The 18757-nt window shown below is 38.2% G+C and overlaps 1 pseudogene; it reads right to left on the minus strand.

Moving 5' to 3' along the window:
- Positions 1–3102: 3102 nt before the first annotated feature.
- On the minus strand, positions 3103–7355 carry LOC107637598 (uncharacterized; annotated as a pseudogene).
- Positions 7356–18757: the final 11402 nt, after the last annotated feature.

Raw genomic sequence — 18757 nt, forward strand, 5'->3', positions numbered from 1 at the left:
AATGACATATGAATTAAGGAGTTATGAAAGTGAGGGAGGTTATGTCCGGGTTCTTGTAACCATAAATGAAAAGGTGGTTTTGGTTAATGTTAAATGTAAAAGGAATATGATCGGGAGGTTTTGTAAGGTTTGAATGAACGTGCAGCTTGTTCCTTTAGTCTTAATAGCAAAAGATTTGAAAGAGAGCTGAATTTTATTGAAACAAAAAGAGGCTTAGCTTTAAAGAAAACGATTTGATTATTTAAAATTATTTGATATTTGAAAATAGACTGATTATTGAAAAGGATTTGATATTCAAAATGATTGAGAGATTGTTTGATTGGGACCCTGGAAAGGTGGTATAGTCTGAATTTTAGAGGACATGTAACACCCTACTATACTTAATCTTATGCTTAAGTCATAAGACTGAGATAGTAAGGTATTACGACCTCTAAAAATAGTAATATATATATAATAATAGAGAAAAGATACTTAACTAGGAGCCTTGAAAAATGGGTAAAACAAAAATCGCAAAACAAAAAGCGCAACGCTCAGGAAAGGATTACTTGCGTGCTAAGAAACCTAATAGGAACATGATAAAGTTAAGCAAAAGAATAAAGGAAAGCCAAGGAAACAGCATAACTAGCCCCTGACTTAGCCTGCGAAGCTAAGGCTGGCCAGAGGATATATATATATATATATATATATATATATGAACATACATAGGTATCCCCAAAATATACCAAAATAAACTCCTATCTCTCCCTCAACCTCTAAGAGGAGCAGCATACACAAGTTACTTGGAGAGTAAGCTAAACAAATATATACATATATACAACCAAAAACCAAAATATACCCAAGGACTACTTCGCTTCCCAAGATCCAGACGTCTAGCGAGGAGCCTCTCGACGTGCATCTGAAAAACAACAATACAATATGGAATGAGAACCGGAGGTTCTCAGCATGGTAAAAGTGCCACGCGCATAAGAAATACGGTCCTGAGAATGCCATAGGCAATCCTAGAACTCCGTTATTCAATTATCCAACTTAAGTACTAAACAGAAGCCATAAACAGGGGTAGGTATTCTAAATCTGCCTAACTTACTCAAGTTCAAGTTTAACCTAACACCAAACCATTTCCTCCGTTTCCTCCATCCTTTCATCATTCAGAATGCAACAGAAACAAGCAACCAAACAAGTTCACGCACAAGTAATGATCAAATAGTACAAATAGCAAGTATAACAAATAGAAGGTAATATATATCAATTAGGCATACCCAGAAAATGCATAGCAATCAATACAAACAAATGCATATGATGCATGCCTGTCCTATGGCTGATGAGGCCCATCTGTCGGTTATCCAGCCAACCCGACAAGTCTGAAAACCTTAGACTGTCCCCCGTCGCACATCCTCAAGAGTCTATGCATAGAGTTCACATTCATATTTCATAAAATCACTCAATGGGGGCTATCCATACCCGGGAATTTATACGTGCCCGGTCACCCTTACGACGTAGGGTCAACAGAGTATCGAGATTCAACCTGGAACACGTGATGGCGAGCCACGGCTCTTACCTAGGGAACTCGTATCTCAGATAGCATTATTCATAAGCCATTTCATAGTCATAATCATTATTTAATCATTCATCAAGCCATGGCATATTAACTCCTTTTATTAACAACCTCCCTTTCACATTTTTCATCGTCATTCCCTTATAATTCATCTTGATTACCCTTTCCGGGTCCTGACCAAACTTTTTATCAAACTCTTCTCATCCTTCTTAATATCAAACAATCTTAAAATTAACCCCACTCTAACATTAAATCAATCACATCACACGAGGATTGAACTTTAACTTCTCGAACTCATGACTATCACTAAGACATCCTCGACACTCTATTTTCTTTTCTGTTTCTAATATAGTAAATGAATTCGGAATTGCACAAACTTTATGTCCAGGCCTTCATATTGAAATAAGCTTTCTAACAAACTAAATATCATAATTTTCTGATTTTTCTCGCCTCAGGAATAAAGGAAAAACCGTGACTGCTCTGTAGTGCATAAAACCAGAAAAACAGCAGCAGCATGTGATATTCAAAATTTAATATAAAATCCAAATTAAATCCAATGACTTTGAAAATTAATGTAGTTAAAATTTACTCATCCAGGTTTCTTTCTCAATTGGTTCTGAGTCAATACCATTTTTAATGAAAAAGTTACATTACCTGGAAGTTAAGTAAAAATGAGACAAAATCTGTTTTAAAAACCAACAAGCTTAGTACCTTTCAATTGGAATAACTTTTATTACAAAACTCCAATTAAGCTAAATTTTGATTTGATAACCCCTAGCTCATCCAGAAACAAGTTTGTCTTGGTTGCAACCCAATTTCTATTTAATTCTAAGAGTTACAAGCATTGGAAGTTGATGCATAGCTTGCTGAAATCTGTTTCTTTTCAGTTTTGACCACCAATATTCAAAAATTCACAGCTCCCAATCCTCAACTCTTAAAATTCTGAAATTTTAGAGAAATAAAGCGAGTTAATCAAATTTTATAACAAAATTAGTTTCGCTCCAAAACTCAACTCGTAGAAGTCGCAGAAAGACAAACAAGTTGCTGCCCTGTTTGATCTTTTCTGCTGCTGGACAGATTTAACAACCTAACTTTAAAAATTTGCCATAAATTGTATATTTAACAAAAAGGTCCCAAATTTTCCAGTTTAGTTCCTTATATTCCCAAGTTTAGCCCAAATTTGGTCTCATGCAATTCCGATCATTACATAATTAGTTACAGCATATACAATACCACCACAACACAACTCTACATCCTTATTAACAAACACCAATTCTAATCCATCATAAATAAATATAAGAGCACACCATTAATAACTTTCACACCTCATAATTCTAATATATAAATTCACTAACAAATCTATTCTAACAATATTACAAGGCTAATCATTAAATACAAAAAACAATCCAACTTATTCTATAGTTCCTCTAACCTAAGTTTTCACAACACCGTAAATATTAAACGTGCGAAACTTAAACCATACCTTGGCCGATCACTTAATTCACCCAAGGCAGCCTCACAACTCAAAATTACAGCCCCTCCAAGCTCAATCAAACAGCCCCAAGCCAAGCTTGATCACCAACAAGCCTCCAACAAGCATCAGCATTCACATACACACTACCTAAACCACAATTAACACATCCAAACATAACAACTCAATACCCAAATTCCTAAATTCAAAAATTTCATTAGGGTTTAAGATCTCTTACCTTTACCCACTGATCCTTGGGCAATACCCACAAGAAATCAAGTCTAGTGGACCCCTAAAACATGAAAATCATGAAGGAATTGAGTTTCTCAAACCTTAAACCCAAAATTCATATACCAGCAGAAATGGAGCTAGGGAAAAGCGATTCACTTACTGTTTTATTTGAATAGAATTGAAGAACTCAACGAGCCCGACGCGTGGCCGCAAACGGCTCATCAATCGGAGCTCCGGATCAAAAGTTATCAAAGTAAGAAGATCAAGCTAGGTTTTCGAATCATTCTCTTCTTCTCCATGTATTTACGCTGCTTCTGTTATGTTCTAAGGCAGAAAATGAGCTTTAGCTCATTTATATACTGGGTTGGTTGGGCCCACGGGCCTGGTTTGGGCCCGGTTCAACCGGCTCGCCTATTCGGCTCAATTTTGGGCCAAATTTTTCGAAAGTGATATCAAAATTCTCGTTTTGCCGAGCTCTATCCTATTTTGATATTAGTTTTGCATATTTAATTTTCCTATTGAAAATTTGATTTATTGACTAATTATATACCGATTTTAGCGGGGTTTACATCCTACCCACCTAATTAGGAATTTTGTCCTCAAAATTCAGAGTGCGTTACCTGAATAGAGGTGTGGGTAGTCCTTCCGCATCTCTGTCTCAAGCTCCTAGGTATATTCTTCAATACTAGCCCAACACCAAGCTACTTTCACTAAGAAAGTCTCTTTCCCGTGTAAACGCTTAATGCTGGTATCATCAATTCTAACGAGAGTTATTGGAAACGTCAGATCTTCTCTCACTTGAATTAATTCCGGCTTTAGGACATGACTAGGATCAAAATTGTATTTACGAAGCTGCGATACATGAAACACGTCATGCAGGTTCGAACAATGTGGTAGTAAAGCAATCCTATACGCCACTGGTCCGATGTGATAGGGATTTAGCTTTTTAGTTTTTTTTGATTGATCATCCGATTCTAGTTCATTGAAGTGATCTTCAGAAATAGGTATCCCCTTTCTTCCAACTTGAGAAGTCTTCTTCTTAGATCCACCTAACTTTTTTGTCGGCTTTCATAGTGAGAATTCTAACTTAGATTTGCGTAACTCTTCCTCTGTTGTTTCGGCTGTCAAATTCAGGAACTAAGACGTTTGATATTTCAGTTTTCGGTTAATTCAAAGGTGTTTAGCATACTGTGAAGTCTCACCTTCTCCCCGATGTATAGTCTCTTTGATATCCCCAATAAGTGGTTTACTCCGATGGGCAAAACGGGCTTGGTCGCTTGATCCACAGTTCCCTAACAGTATCACCTTTTGTCCTAGTCTTCGGTAACCTATTATGAAATCAATGGCTATTCCCTTTTATCTTTAATGTAGAACCTTCGACGGTTGTGGCATTTCAAACAGTTTCTGGTGGTCTTTCATTTCTTTCTCATACGTCAAACTTGTAATCACATAGATTTCCACCTCGTTCTTCATTTCTGTCTGCTCAAAATATCTTCTTTGATTCGTGGTAGGTTTTAGAAATCTCAAGGTAACTTCAAAAATTTTCTCCTGTAAGCTTCGAACAACAGTTTCTTATTTCAACTTCCGACCTCAACACATAACGCTCTCTTGGTGTCTTCTGGATTCAACCGGTTTCAGTACTCTTAGTAGCCCCTTATCACCGTTATTGCACTCCTTAAGTCTTTGACTTTACAATCTCTATTTCGACATTAAACATATAAATCCTTTCTTAGTTCCCTTTCGTTTGCCAGACTTCGACATCCTCGGTAGGTCTTTATCGTCCCCTCACGCTTCCTGCATTTCGTCTTTGCTATGTTTTAAAACCGCAATAGATTTAGTTTGACTCCTTTATCTATACCCTTAATATCCAATTTAAAGTTCCAACTTATCTAGCCTTCCATTCTCCGAAATTTATATCCAAGCATTTCCCCAAAAATTTCTTACTCAGGGCATCTGTTACCACTTCACGATGTTGTATTTACACGTATCCTAAACCCCTCTGGTAATGTATCGCACTAATTCCGAGTTGTTAAATAAGTTCGGGTATTCTAATTACTGGATTTGGGGTTAATCCTTCTCTTGGAGTTTGAAAGCTCTCTTCATATTCGGGTATCTATGTAACCGGTGTATTTTTAGCGCATTAAACTAATCATAAGCTTTGTGGTCGACAAGAATTTAAAACTCCAAAACTCTTTTTGACGGTGCACGCTTACCTGCTTCATCTTCCGTATCCAAAAGTCATGCTCTTAAGGAATCAACATCTCCACAGTCACAACTATATTTTATACGTGATACTAATATAGGCTCGAGTTGATTTTCAAAAGGACATTAAGCTCGAAAAATGAATGAGCAATACAAACGGTGTTCGTAATAAGTCAAAAAGGAAATTTTGTACACGGTTGTTCAGGATTATACCGAAATGATGGAATACACAAGGAGAGGAACCTAGGTGCATCTCAAGAAAAGAGTTCAAATTAGAGACCTTTGGTAGGAAGAACAGAGCGTACAGAGTCAAAGAAGTCTCAGCTGATTCTGAAGAACATGGTTTGCGAATAGGGGCAACTCTAGTCATAGCGAGCACACAAGATTCAAGGATTACGCGCTTATACCAAGACAAGCTCAGACTCATCCTGGAAGAAATAATATTCATGTGCACAAGGAGTAAAGTTAGAAAGGTAGTCAAGCTATTTAGGAAGAGCTCCGGATCGAATGTCAATGTAGGTTTCAAAAGAAGGATTAGATCGAGTCACGAAGGTTCGTTAGCACACTCTCTCTGCATAAGGTTTCCTACCGTTCTCTTCCTTCTTCTCCAGCATAACCGATGCTTCCCACAAAGAAATAGTTGGTTAGGTGATTCCCTCTTCTAGTACTCCCTTCCACTCAATCCTAAATTCTACCGGTTATAATGATGTCTTCACTTGTGGTGCGATTGAAGTTAATCCGATTTCCGGTACTAAGCCTATCGCAAACTCGCTTCTCTCTGGAATGGAAGTTTTGACATACCTTCAAGAATTGTCTTAGAAACTCTCTCATATAGAGATTTGGTTTCATCTCCACTTACCTCTGAACAATTAACATCTAAAGGTTGTGTTCGCTCTACTCCTCTTCCTCAAAGTTTCACCGTCACTAAATTCCAAACAATAACTCCGCATAACCCTCAACACTCCTAATTCCTTAGATATGGTCCAACCTGCTTCCACTACGTCACTTAATCCTTAACCTTCAAAAGTCTAACCACCCTGATTCCACTGCGTCATTCTGACTCTCATCCTTTAAGAATCTAGTCACTCATCTAAGTTAGTTAAGTATCGCTCTATCTTAACAACTAGTAGTCTTCGACTAACCATCAGTTCGGACTCCACGATCATCAAAACTTGTCGTGCTTCACAAATGGATCATACATATATTAATGATACGCAAGGTAGTTAAAAACTCAACTGCTAGCTTATGATTACCTCGGGTTTGAAGATCGGATTCGACTGTATCCTGGCGTTTCTTGTGTGGACAGTCTCGAGCTATATGCCCCGACTTCTCGTACTTGTAACATACGCCTAATCCGGCCCTGCACGGTATGTTTGGATGGTACTTCTTGCACCTTGGGCACCTTAAATCATCCAGTTGAGTACTAGTTTTCCCTTTAGTATTCGGATCCGAACAGTTATCGTTCCTTCGGTCATTGCTCCAGTGCTGAGAATGTGAAGCGACAAAGCGATTCTTTTTGAAAGTTTAGCTCCTCGGTGTAATCTTTCCCTTTTTCTTTGTGAAGGGTTCTCGGTGATTACTTCTTGCTACCTCAGCCCTCCTTGAGCTTTCTCCCATTGTCTGACCCACATTAACCTGCTCCAGATAACTAAGTGGTACCCCTGTATTCAGAGCATTATGTCCACCTTCATATTCATTATCATCATTGTTGCCAGTTCCAGCTTGTGGTTCCATTCCACCCATTACTCGGATGGTCGCGGCCGCAACAATACCAATGGCAGCAGCAACACTCGTCATTGCGGTCACGATATCGGTCAAACTATCTATTGGTATGGTTACCTCATTAGCTCTCCGTCCTTGATCCCGATTACGCTCACGACTGCGCCCACGAGATGCCATTTGGTTCCTGTTCACACCAAACAAGTGATATCAAGGTGATCAGTCTCAATATCTCTAGTTTAGCATTTCAAAGTCCCAAATGCATGCTCATGAGAATTCATGCCTCATATATCAGTTAGATACCCTAAATAGCATGTATAGACACCTAGAGTATGCCCAGAGGCATAATCAGTCCGTCCCTCAGGCTCTATAGGAACGAACTGCTCTGATACCATAATGTAACACCCTACTATTCTTAATCTTATGCTTAAGTCATAAGACTGAGATAGTAAGGTATTACGACCTCTAAAAATAGTAATATATATATATAATAATAGAGAAAAGATACTTAACTAGGAGCCTTGAAAAATGGGTAAAACAAAAATCACAAAACAAAAAGCGCAACGCTCAGGAAAGGATTACTTGCGTGCTAAGAAACCTAATAGGAACATGATAAAGTTAAGCAAAAGAATAAAGGAAAGCCAAGGAAGCAGCATAACTAGCCCCTGACTTAGCCTGCGAAGCTAAGGCTGGCCAGAGAATATATATATATATATATATATATATATATATATATATATATATATATATATATATATATATAACATACATAGGTATCCCCAAAATATACCAAAATACCAAAATAAACTCCTATCTCTCCCTCAACCTCTAAGAGGAGCAGCATACACAAGTTACTTGGAGAGTAAGCTAAACAAATATATACATATATACAACCAAAAACCAAAATATACCCAAGGACTACTTCGCTTCCCAAGATCCAGACGTCTAGCGAGGAGCCTCTCGACCTGCATCTGAAAAACAACAATACAATATGGAATGAGAACCGGAGGTTCTCAGCATGGTAAAAGTGCCACGCGCATAAGAAATACGGTCCTGAGAATGCCATAGGCAATCCTAGAACTCCGTTATTCAATTATCCAACTTAAGTACTAAACAGAAGCCATAAACAGGGGTAGGTATTCTAAATCTGCCTAACTTACTCAAGTTCAAGCTTAACCTAACACCAAACCATTTCCTCCGTTTCCTCCATCCTTTCATCATTCAGAATGCAACAGAAACAAGCAACCAAACAAGTTCACGCACAAGTAATGATCAAATAGTACAAATAGCAAGTATAACAAATAGCGGGTAATATATATCAATTAGGCATACCCAGAAAATGCATAGCAATTAATACAAACAAATGCATATGATGCATGCCTGTCCTATGGCTGATGGGGCCAATCTGTCGGTTATCCAGCCAACCCGACAAGTCTGAAAACCTTAGACTGTCCCCCGTCGCGCATCCCCAAGAGTCTATGCAAAGAGTTCACATTCATATTTCATAAAATCACTCAATGGGGGCTATCCATACCCGGGAATTTATACGTGCCCGGTCACCCTTACGACGTAGGGTCAACAGAGTATCGAGATTCAACCTGGAACACGTGATGGCGAGCCACGGCTCTTACCTAGGGAACTCGTATCTCAGATAGCATTATTCATAAGCCATTTCATAGTCATAATCATTATTTAATCATTCATCAAGCCATGGCATATTAACTCCTTTTATTAACAACCTCCCTTTCACATTTTTCATCGTCATTCCCTTATAATTCATCTTGATTACCCTTTCCGGGTCCTGACCAAACTTTTTATCAAACTCTTCTCATCCTTCTTAATATCAAACAATCTTAAAATCAACCCCACTCTAACATTAAATCAATCACATCACACGAGGATTGAACTTTAACTTCTCGAACTCATGACTATCACTAAGACATCCTCGACACTCTATTTTCTTTTCTGTTTCTAATATAGTAAATGAACTCAGAATTGTACAAACTTTATGTCCAGGCGTTCATATTGAAATAAGATTTCTAAAAAACTAAATATCATAATTTTCTGATTTTCAAGAATAAAGGAAAAACCGTGACTGCTCTGTAGTGCATAAAACCAGAAAAACAACAGCAGCATGTGATATTCAAAATTCAATATAAAATCCAAATTAAGTCCAATGACTTTGAAAATTAATGTAGTTAAACTTTACTCATCCAGGTTTCTTTCTCAATTGGTTCTGAGTCAATACCATTTTTAATGAAAAAGTTACATTACCTGGAAGTTAAGTAAAAATGAGACAAAATCTGTTTTAAAAACCAACAAGCTTAGTACCTTTCAATTGGAATAACTTTTATTACAAAACTCCAATTAAGCTAAATTTTGATTTGAGAACCCCTAGCTCGTCCAGAAACTAGTGTGTCTTAGTTGCAACCTAATTTCTATTTAATTCTAAGAGTTACAAGCATTGGAAGTTGATGCATAGCTTGCTGAAATCTGTTTCTTTTCAGTTTTGACCACCAATATTAAAACATTCACAGCTCCCAATCCTCAACTCTTAAAATTCTGAAATTTTAGAGAAATAAAGCAAGTTAATCAAATTTTATAACAAAATTGGTTTCGCTCCAAAACTCAACTCGTAGAAGTCGCAGCAAGACAAACAAGTTGCTGCATTGTTTGATCTTTTCTGCTGCTGGACAGATTTAACAACCTAACTTTAAAAATTTGCCATAAATTGTATATTTAACAAAAAGGTCCCAAATTTTCCATTTTAGTTCCTTATATTCCCAAGTTTAGCCCAAACTTAGTCTCATGCAATTCTGATCATTACATAATTAGTTACAGCATATACAATACCACCACAACACAACTCTACATCCTTATTAACAAACACCAATTCTAATCCATCATAAATAAATATAAGAGCACACCATTAATAACTTTCACACCTCATAATTCTAATATATAAATTCACTAACAAATCTATTCTAACAACATTACAAGGCTAATCATTAAATACAACAAACAATCCAACTTATTCTATAGTTCCTCTAACCTAAGTTTTCACAACACCGTAAATATTAAACGTGCGAAACTTAAACCATACCTTGGCCGATCACTTAATTCACCCAAGGCAGCCTCACAACTCAAAATTACAGCCCCTCCAAGCTCAATCAAACAGCCCCAAACCAAGCTTGATCACCAACAAGCCTCCAACAAGCATCAACATTCACATACACACTACCTAAACCACAATTAACACATCCAAACATAACAACTCAATACCCAAATTCCTAAATTCAGAAATTTCATTAGGGTTTAAGATCTCTTAGCTTTACCCACTGATCCTTGGGCAATACCCACAAGAAATCAAGTCTAGTGGACCCCTAAAACATGAAAATCATCAAGGAATTGAGTTTCTCAACCCTTAAACCCGAAATTCATATACCAGCAGAAATGGAGCTAGGAAAAAGCGATTCACTTACTGTTTTATTTAAATAGAATTGAAGAACTCAACGAGCCCGACGCGTGGCCGCAAACGGCTCATCAATCGGAGCTCCGGATCAAAAGTTATCAAAGAAAGAAGATCAAGCTAGGTTTTGGAATCATTCTCTTCTTCTCCATGCATTTACGCTGCTTCTGTTGTGCTCTAAGGCAGAAAATGAGCTTTAGCTCATTTATATACTGGGCTGGTTGGGCCCGCGGGCCTGGTTTGGGCCCGGTTCAACCGGCTCGCCCATTCGGCTCAATTTTGGGCCAAATTTTTCGAAAGTGATATCAAAATTCTCGTTTTGCCGAGCTCTATCCTATTTTGATATTAGTTTTGCATATTTAATTTTCCTATTGAAAATTCGATTTATTGACTAATTATATACCGATTTTAGCGGGGTTTACAGGACATACTACCGAAATTTTATAATCTTTGAGACTTTGTTTGAAATGCTATTTTAAAAGATTTGGTTTTGGAAAATTAGATTATTTGAGATTTATTTAGTTAAGAAAAGATTTATTCTATTTGAATTCAATTTATCAAGAAAAGAATAATGTTTTAAATCCAATATTTTGAGAAGAGATTTCGTTTAAATTATGATATGAGTTTGGCTTGATAAGAAAGAGAAGAAGGAGAATGAAAAGTAAAGGAAAGAGAGATAATCAAAGGAATCTCTGCCACAGGAGAGCAGAAAACAAAGATAAAGGAAAACTTTAAGGGACTGTTTGCCACAGGAGAGCATATGTGACATTGTTTGGGCCTTAGTGCCAAATGTAAAGTGGGGACGCCCACACTATGAGAACTGTTTTCCAGATGTACGCTTATTGATTTGGAAAGTCACACTGTATGCGGCCTAGCCGTACGACTTATAAGTACAATGTATGCATCTGAAAAGCCATATCTGGGACTTGTGCCCGGGTAATGTTGGGAGCGGGTAGGCAACCGACAAATGAGCTCATGGCCTGCGTTAGATATAGACATGCATCATGATGTTTGCACATTTGCATTTGGTTGTGCTTGCTTGTTGTATTTTTCTGTGATTGTGTTTTTTGCACAAACCGACTTATTATGTTTGTTGCGGGTTTCGGTTGTTACTGTTGACTGGGATTTTCTTAAATGACTTAACTTACTAAGAACTAACCAAAGTTTTTAAAGTGAGTGTTAAAGAGTTCTAAAGGTCATTATTTAAAGTTAAAAAGTGATTATTTGCAACTTATTTCTCTACTCACGGCATTCTCTGTCCCTACTGAAAACGTGTGGTTTGTTCTCACCCCAAAATCTTCCACCCTTTCAGTGGCACAAGTTCGAAGACTCAGTATGAAGCTGCGGACAATTAGTAGGTTTACCTATGATTCCTGTCACTTTTATAGAGTTCCCTTGCCCTTGTTGCTTTAGTTTCTAGTTTATCTAGAGGGATAGGTATTGTATTCAAGCTTTATATTGAATTTATTTGTATAGAACTTATTATTAATAGTATTTATGTGATTATTATTATTTGAAGATCTTTGATATGTGGCTTTAATTAATAGAAACAAAATTTTGTGGGATTTTCTTAAAAACTGAAACGCGATACCGACGTAAAGGTTCAATATTAAATAGATAATAAAGAAAAATGGGTTAGTAATGCCTTACTTTTGGTACGATCATGAGGTGCTAAAAGTTAGGTGTTACAAAAAGCATATATATAGTTTATACCTATATTTACTAGAGTTTTGTACACTTGAATTAATATAGTTTGCACCCATATTTTTTAGAATTTACACACATGAATTAGTAAAGTTTATTTGTTAAAGACAATTTAGTATTTGTGCTGGTCAAATGATGGCCAAAAATACTAAAAATACTAGCCCCCAAGAGTTTCTCTGTAACTATTACGATTTTTTTTTGTTTTTCACGATATCTTCTAACCCGGTAGGTTAAGGACTAATCCGTCTTGGATCGGAGCTCCATTTAAGGGTGTGCCGCTAGCCAATGGGTTACTACATGCACAAGGCGAAATTCGAACTCCCGACACTTGTTTAAGCGAACTAGTGAGCTAATCACGTGGCCAACCCAACATGGAGCGAGCGGCATCAGAAACCTTCGCTGTCATGTTTGACCACTCGTGGCAGTGGTTCCTTGGAATCAACAGAGTGAGATTCCGGCGAGAATGAAGTTAGGTGAGACAACAGATGGGGAATGACACAAAGGAATGAGAGGGTTGAGCTCAAACTGCCACTGTTTCTGACTCATATCCGACGACCAGTGCAACATCACTACTATGGAGTCTCTCTGTTTTTCTTTGATGGATACAGTGTGGGAATGAGAGCTCGAGCAAAATACCCTAACTTTCCTCAACTCTTAATGGACCTTGATCAAATTTGAACTAATGCAGTGGGCCAATTTCAATTACAAAACTAGCAAAATTAGGATGTCTCCAATATTTTATGTTTCACTTAATTTCTTAAAATATGTGGGCAGCAATTTGTAGGATTTTTTAAAGGCTCAAAAAAATTTTTTGTTAACCCATTTAAACTTTAGGACTCAGAAAAAAATTTTAGTTTTACATGTAGTAGGATAGAAATCATTGTTTGAAAATTACTTACTTTTTAATTTCTTTAATAATTTTTTTTTAAAACAAAAGAAGCTCAACACAAAAATAGAGCAAACAAGCCAGAAAAATAATAAAACAACACCTGTTGTAAACACCTAGTACTTTTTCAAACCAATAATTTATCCCAATGTCATCTCTAGTATTCCCATCAATAACAAAAGGGATCCTCACACCTCCACTCCTTGTAATTAAGCAGAGTCATGTTGATAATTTCTTCAACACATTTTTCTGTATTCTAAAACAACCTCCTGTTCCTTTTGAACCAGACGTTCCAAATAACTGCGAAAAAACTTATGAACCACTTCTTATGCTCCTTCTTCCTACTTGTAGCACCTGTCCAGTTTTGAAAGTGTTCCTTCAAAGTACCCGGAAAGGACCATTGTCTGCCAAAATCAGATAATCAAGCGCACCACACCTGCCAAGTAAATTTATAGCCAAGAAACAAGTGGTGAACATATTCAACATCCTTATTACATAGTACACACACATTATTACCTTGATTAACAATTCCGAGTCAACACAACCTTTTCTTTGTATTCACCCTGCCTATCAGGACAAACCAGACAAACAGCTCTACTCTTGGAGGGACTAAACCTTTCCAAATAGTCTTAGTGAAGCTAAAGCTTGTTATGTCATCCGAAAGCGTTTCTGATTGTAGCACCTGCAAAAAAGACTTAGTAGAAAATACACCTTGCCTGTCAAACTTCCAAACAACTCTATCCTCTTTGTCAGAAGCTAGTTTAACCGGCCTCAAAGTGTCGTGTAATTGATTCACAAGTTTCAACTCCCATTGGAATAGCTCACGCCTCCATTGGAAATTTCAAATCCACTCTAACCCATCCCAAAACTCACAAACACCTATGATAGATCCTTTTTGGATTGAAACCAAGAAGAGGCTTAGAAACCTATCCTTCAGAGGACCACAACTTAGCCAAACATTTTTCCAGAAGTGAGTTTTTCTGCCATCACCAATCTCCATGGACAAGCCAGTTATCATCTTGTCTCTTATATGTTGCTCTTTTATCTGTAGCTGACAGATATCCTTCGATGGACCCCCTCTAGTAGGTAATGTTTGGGTGGATAATAGCTTATTAGGGAAAAGGTTATTACATGAGTATACCACCTTCTTTCACAATGGACACTCCTCCTTTGAAAATCTCCACCACCACTTAAATAAGAGTGCTGTGTTACGAAACATTGCATTTTCGACCACTAATCCACCTAACTTTTTTGGAGCTTGGACCACTTCTCATCTAACCAACGCCATACCATTCCTTCCATCCTCCTTACTCCACAAGAATCAGTTTCTCTGCAACAACCTTTGGCATCTTATATAAGTTTAAATAATATACCGGCAGGCTATTTAATACTGCTTTGATGAGCACCAACTTTCCCGCTTTATTGAGTACCTTAAATTTTCATAAACTGAGCTTCTACTCCACTTTGTCAATAATTGGCTTCCAGGTCTTGACCAATATTGGATTAACTCCTAGAGGGATTCTAAGATATCTGACCGAAAGATTAGCTTCCTTGCATCCCATCAAACTGCACATACTTCGAACCCATTGTTGCTCACAATTGATTGATGTAACACCCTACCATACAAAGTCTTATGCTTAAGTCATAATTCAGAGATGGCAAGGTATTACGACCTCTAAAACAAAAATTTAGTACGTATAGTAGTATGAATAATTAATTATAACTAGGAGCCTTTGTAGAAAAAGGGGGTAAACAAAAACCGTAACTCGAACGGGCAACACTCCGATCGATAACGTAACGAACCGGGATAAGCTAACGCGAGATCATATATATAAAGAGTGTCAAAAACAAGAATATCAAGACTCAAAACCCGGCTGCGCAGAGAACCGGTCCGAGCATAGCAATATATACATATGATAAAATAAGGAAACCCCAAAGGAAACCCAAAGGGACACAAATACAGAAAACCTATTCTCCAAAAATCCCCTCTAGAAGGAGTCATCACAGTTTGTATTATTTAATGGAGATAAAAGTATCTAAACAAGATATATAACCCAAAACAGAGTCCCGAGAACAAAGGATCTTCGCTAATCCAGAAGTCTCCAGCATGCCTCAACGAGAAGCCTCGCGTCCTGCATCTGAAAACCACGAAATCCGCATGGGTGAGAACCAGAGGTCCCCAGCACAGTAACAGCTTCCACATATATAATACATAATAATAGAGGAAAGCCGAAGGCAATCCTAGAGCTTCCTCCAGATAATATCAAAGCTTATAAACAAGCTAAACCGTAAGTGGCAACTGACTAAAGATTCTTCAGTCTAACTAATACTTCCCTTTCCAATTCCTTCAGACCTCCCAACCACCAGCAGGAGTATAATATAGCAAACACAGTTATATCAGACAAGAGATTTACAAATAGGAACAGATAAGGCATTTAGACAATTAGCAAGTAATATGCAGTCAAATAGGCAATCTCAAACAATTCATGTAGTATGCTTATGATGCATGCCTGTCCCTAGTAGCTGATGATATCATCTGTCGGTTATAGAGCCAACCCGACAAGTCCTGGTAGCTAATCATTGGACTGTCCCTCTGTCGTGCATCCCCAACTCGAGTTATACTCATCATAAACTTGATCATAAACATGATCCATATCCATCACCCTCACTGGTGAATATTTACGGGGGCGAGCTCATCCGGGCCTTTCACAGTGCCCGGCCACACTTACGACATAGGGTCAAAAGAGCTTCGAGTCTCAACCTGGAGCACGTGGTGGCTAGCCACTGCTACTACCCAGGGAAACCCTCATCTCCAATGGTGGAAGTGCCAACATTCACAATTCATTCAACAGCATATATGCATTTATACTTAGCCATAAACATGGCTCCGCCGCCACACGGCATAATCCAGCCATCCGGCTCACGGTTAAATCCATAACCAGCCAATTCATTAACAATTACGGCCATTCGGCCCATGGCATAACAAGCACTTCCACCGCCATCTTCCACATCTCACATAATCATCTTTGATCCTCATGGATCATTCATTTTTCCCTTGCTTCACTCGCAAGTTACCACATTCACTAGCCCTTTTCCTCATGCTAGGCATATCATAATGATTTAAGACATAAGTGGTGAGATTGGAGGCTTAGAAGTATGAAGTTTGGCTTTTAAAACTCAAAAATCAACTTTGGGATGAAAACAGGGCCACGCGTACGCGCACTCCACGCGCACGCGTGGATGATGCTTTCTCGAAGAACGGCGCATACGCGCCAAGTGCGCCTACGCGCGAGGGGTCATTCTGCTAAAAATTTTCTAAGTTAAAAGCTGCAGAATTCACAGATTCAACCCCCAATCTTCCGACGGTCATAACTCTCTCATTTTAAATTATTTTTCACCCGTTCTTCGAACGGCATGGACATCCCGAATCCAATTTCATTTCTAAACAGATTTGGCACAAATCAAAGATCCGTAGTTCAAGTTATGTCCCGTCAAAGTATGCCCAAAAACCATATTTTCATTCAAAACCACAAAGTGCCATTTTCAAAACAAGCCACTTTCAACTCTTTTCAAAATCAATTAAAACATGCCAATTTCATCCCTTTTCTTTGAAATCAATCAAAGTGTACCAAATTCAACAACAAGCCATCCTCAACTCACGCATTGACATTTTACCAAAATTCTCAAAACTACCTCCAACCATTTTAACACTTCTCAATCAAAAGGCCAAAGGATAAACACAATATTATGTCATACATCCTTCTCATCCCAATTTCTAACAATATCAATTTCCAATCAACCATCATTATACATAATCATCATACTCACCAACAATATGGCACCACCCATCAATTCAACCTCAATCATTCATCAAGCATATATCACAACATGCATTTTCTCACATATCACACAATCAAGGCATCAATATTCATAATCACACATATGATCACATCATATATCTCAACCATTCCACAACATCATCAATTCAATGCCTATCTTAGGGCCTCTAGCCTAAGTATTTCCTACCACATTACATATTAGATACGGGAAACCGAAACCATACCTTAGCCAATTTCCCAAGCTCAACCGGAGCACTTCCAAACCACTTGTCCACAAGCTCTCAAGGTATCAACACCTCCAAGAGCAGATTTTATCACACAAAACCCTCTTCCAAGCTTTCCAAAATTACCAATCAAGCTCCAATATTCACATATACACAACCTAAGCCACAATCATCATACCCATACACAACATCTCAATGCCCAAACCTCATAGAACAACAAATTACACTAGGGTTGAGAATCTTACCACACCCAAGGTCCAAAGAGACAAGATTAACCTTCTCTTTCAAGAGAGTTGGGTCCTATAACATCAAAGAACCCAAAATCTCAACATTTTTACTCATGAAACTCGAAATCAAGGGCTGGAATTTCGAACAGTAAAACGTGGCTTACCTCAAGATTAATTGTATGGGTTTTGTAGAGCTCTCTGCGGTGAACGCGTGGCCGCAAACGGAGCGGCAATCGGAGCTCTAGATCAAAAGTTATGGTGGTTTGAAGATCAAGTGAGAGATAGAACTTGAGAGAGTGTTCTTCCCTCCATGGCCTCTCTTTTTCAGCGTGTATTAGTGTTGTGTGAGGAGAGAGAGTGCTGAAAACTAGGGTTTTGGTTTAGTTATGTTGGGCCAAGGGCCCACTTTGGGTCCGGTTGGACCGGTTTGGCCCGTTCGGTCCAATCTTGGTCCAATTTCCATAAAATTGGTACCGAAATTCTCGTCTCAATTTCCTCTATCATATTAAGCCATAAAAATATCATTTTTGGCTTTCTAGAATAAATTCTCATATATGGGTTAATTAGCCGTTAATTAACCGGGTCTTACATTCTACCCACCTAATTGGGAATTTTGCCCACAAAATTCAAATTCAAATTCAATTACCTGAGAATAAGTGCGGATAATCCGTTCGCATCTCCGACTCAAGTTCCCAAGTGTGTTCCTCAACACCGCCTCGACTCCAAGCCACTTTGACTAATGAAACCTCTTTTCCACGCAATCGTTTGATTCTATTATCATCAATTCTGACTGGAGCCACTGGAAGCGTCAAATCTTCTCTTAACTGAACCGATTCGGGTTCTAACACATGGCTAGCATCAGGAGTGTACTTTCGAAACTGCGACATGTGAAATACGTCGTGCAGGTTTGAAAGATGGGGTGGTAGAGCCACCCGATACGCCACCGGCCCAATCCTCTCCAAGATCTGAAATGGACCAATGTATCGAGGATTCAACTTCTTTGCTTTAATCGCTCTACCTACTCCTGTGGTCGGAGTAACTTTCAGGAAAACATGATCTCCTGCCTCAAATTCTAAGGGCTTCCGCCTTTGATCGGCGTAACTCTTTTGACGACTCTGCGCCGTAAGCATCCTATCTCGGATTTTCTTGACTTGTTCAGTGGTCTCAGCTATCATTTCCGGCCCCAACAAGCCTTTCTCTCCAGCTTCATACCAATATAGTGGAGATTGACAT

The sequence above is a fragment of the Arachis ipaensis genome, chromosome B4 (assembly GCF_059453495.1).
Source record: "Arachis ipaensis isolate K30076 ecotype BB chromosome B4, ASM5945349v1, whole genome shotgun sequence".
Taxonomy (NCBI): domain Eukaryota; kingdom Viridiplantae; phylum Streptophyta; class Magnoliopsida; order Fabales; family Fabaceae; genus Arachis; species Arachis ipaensis.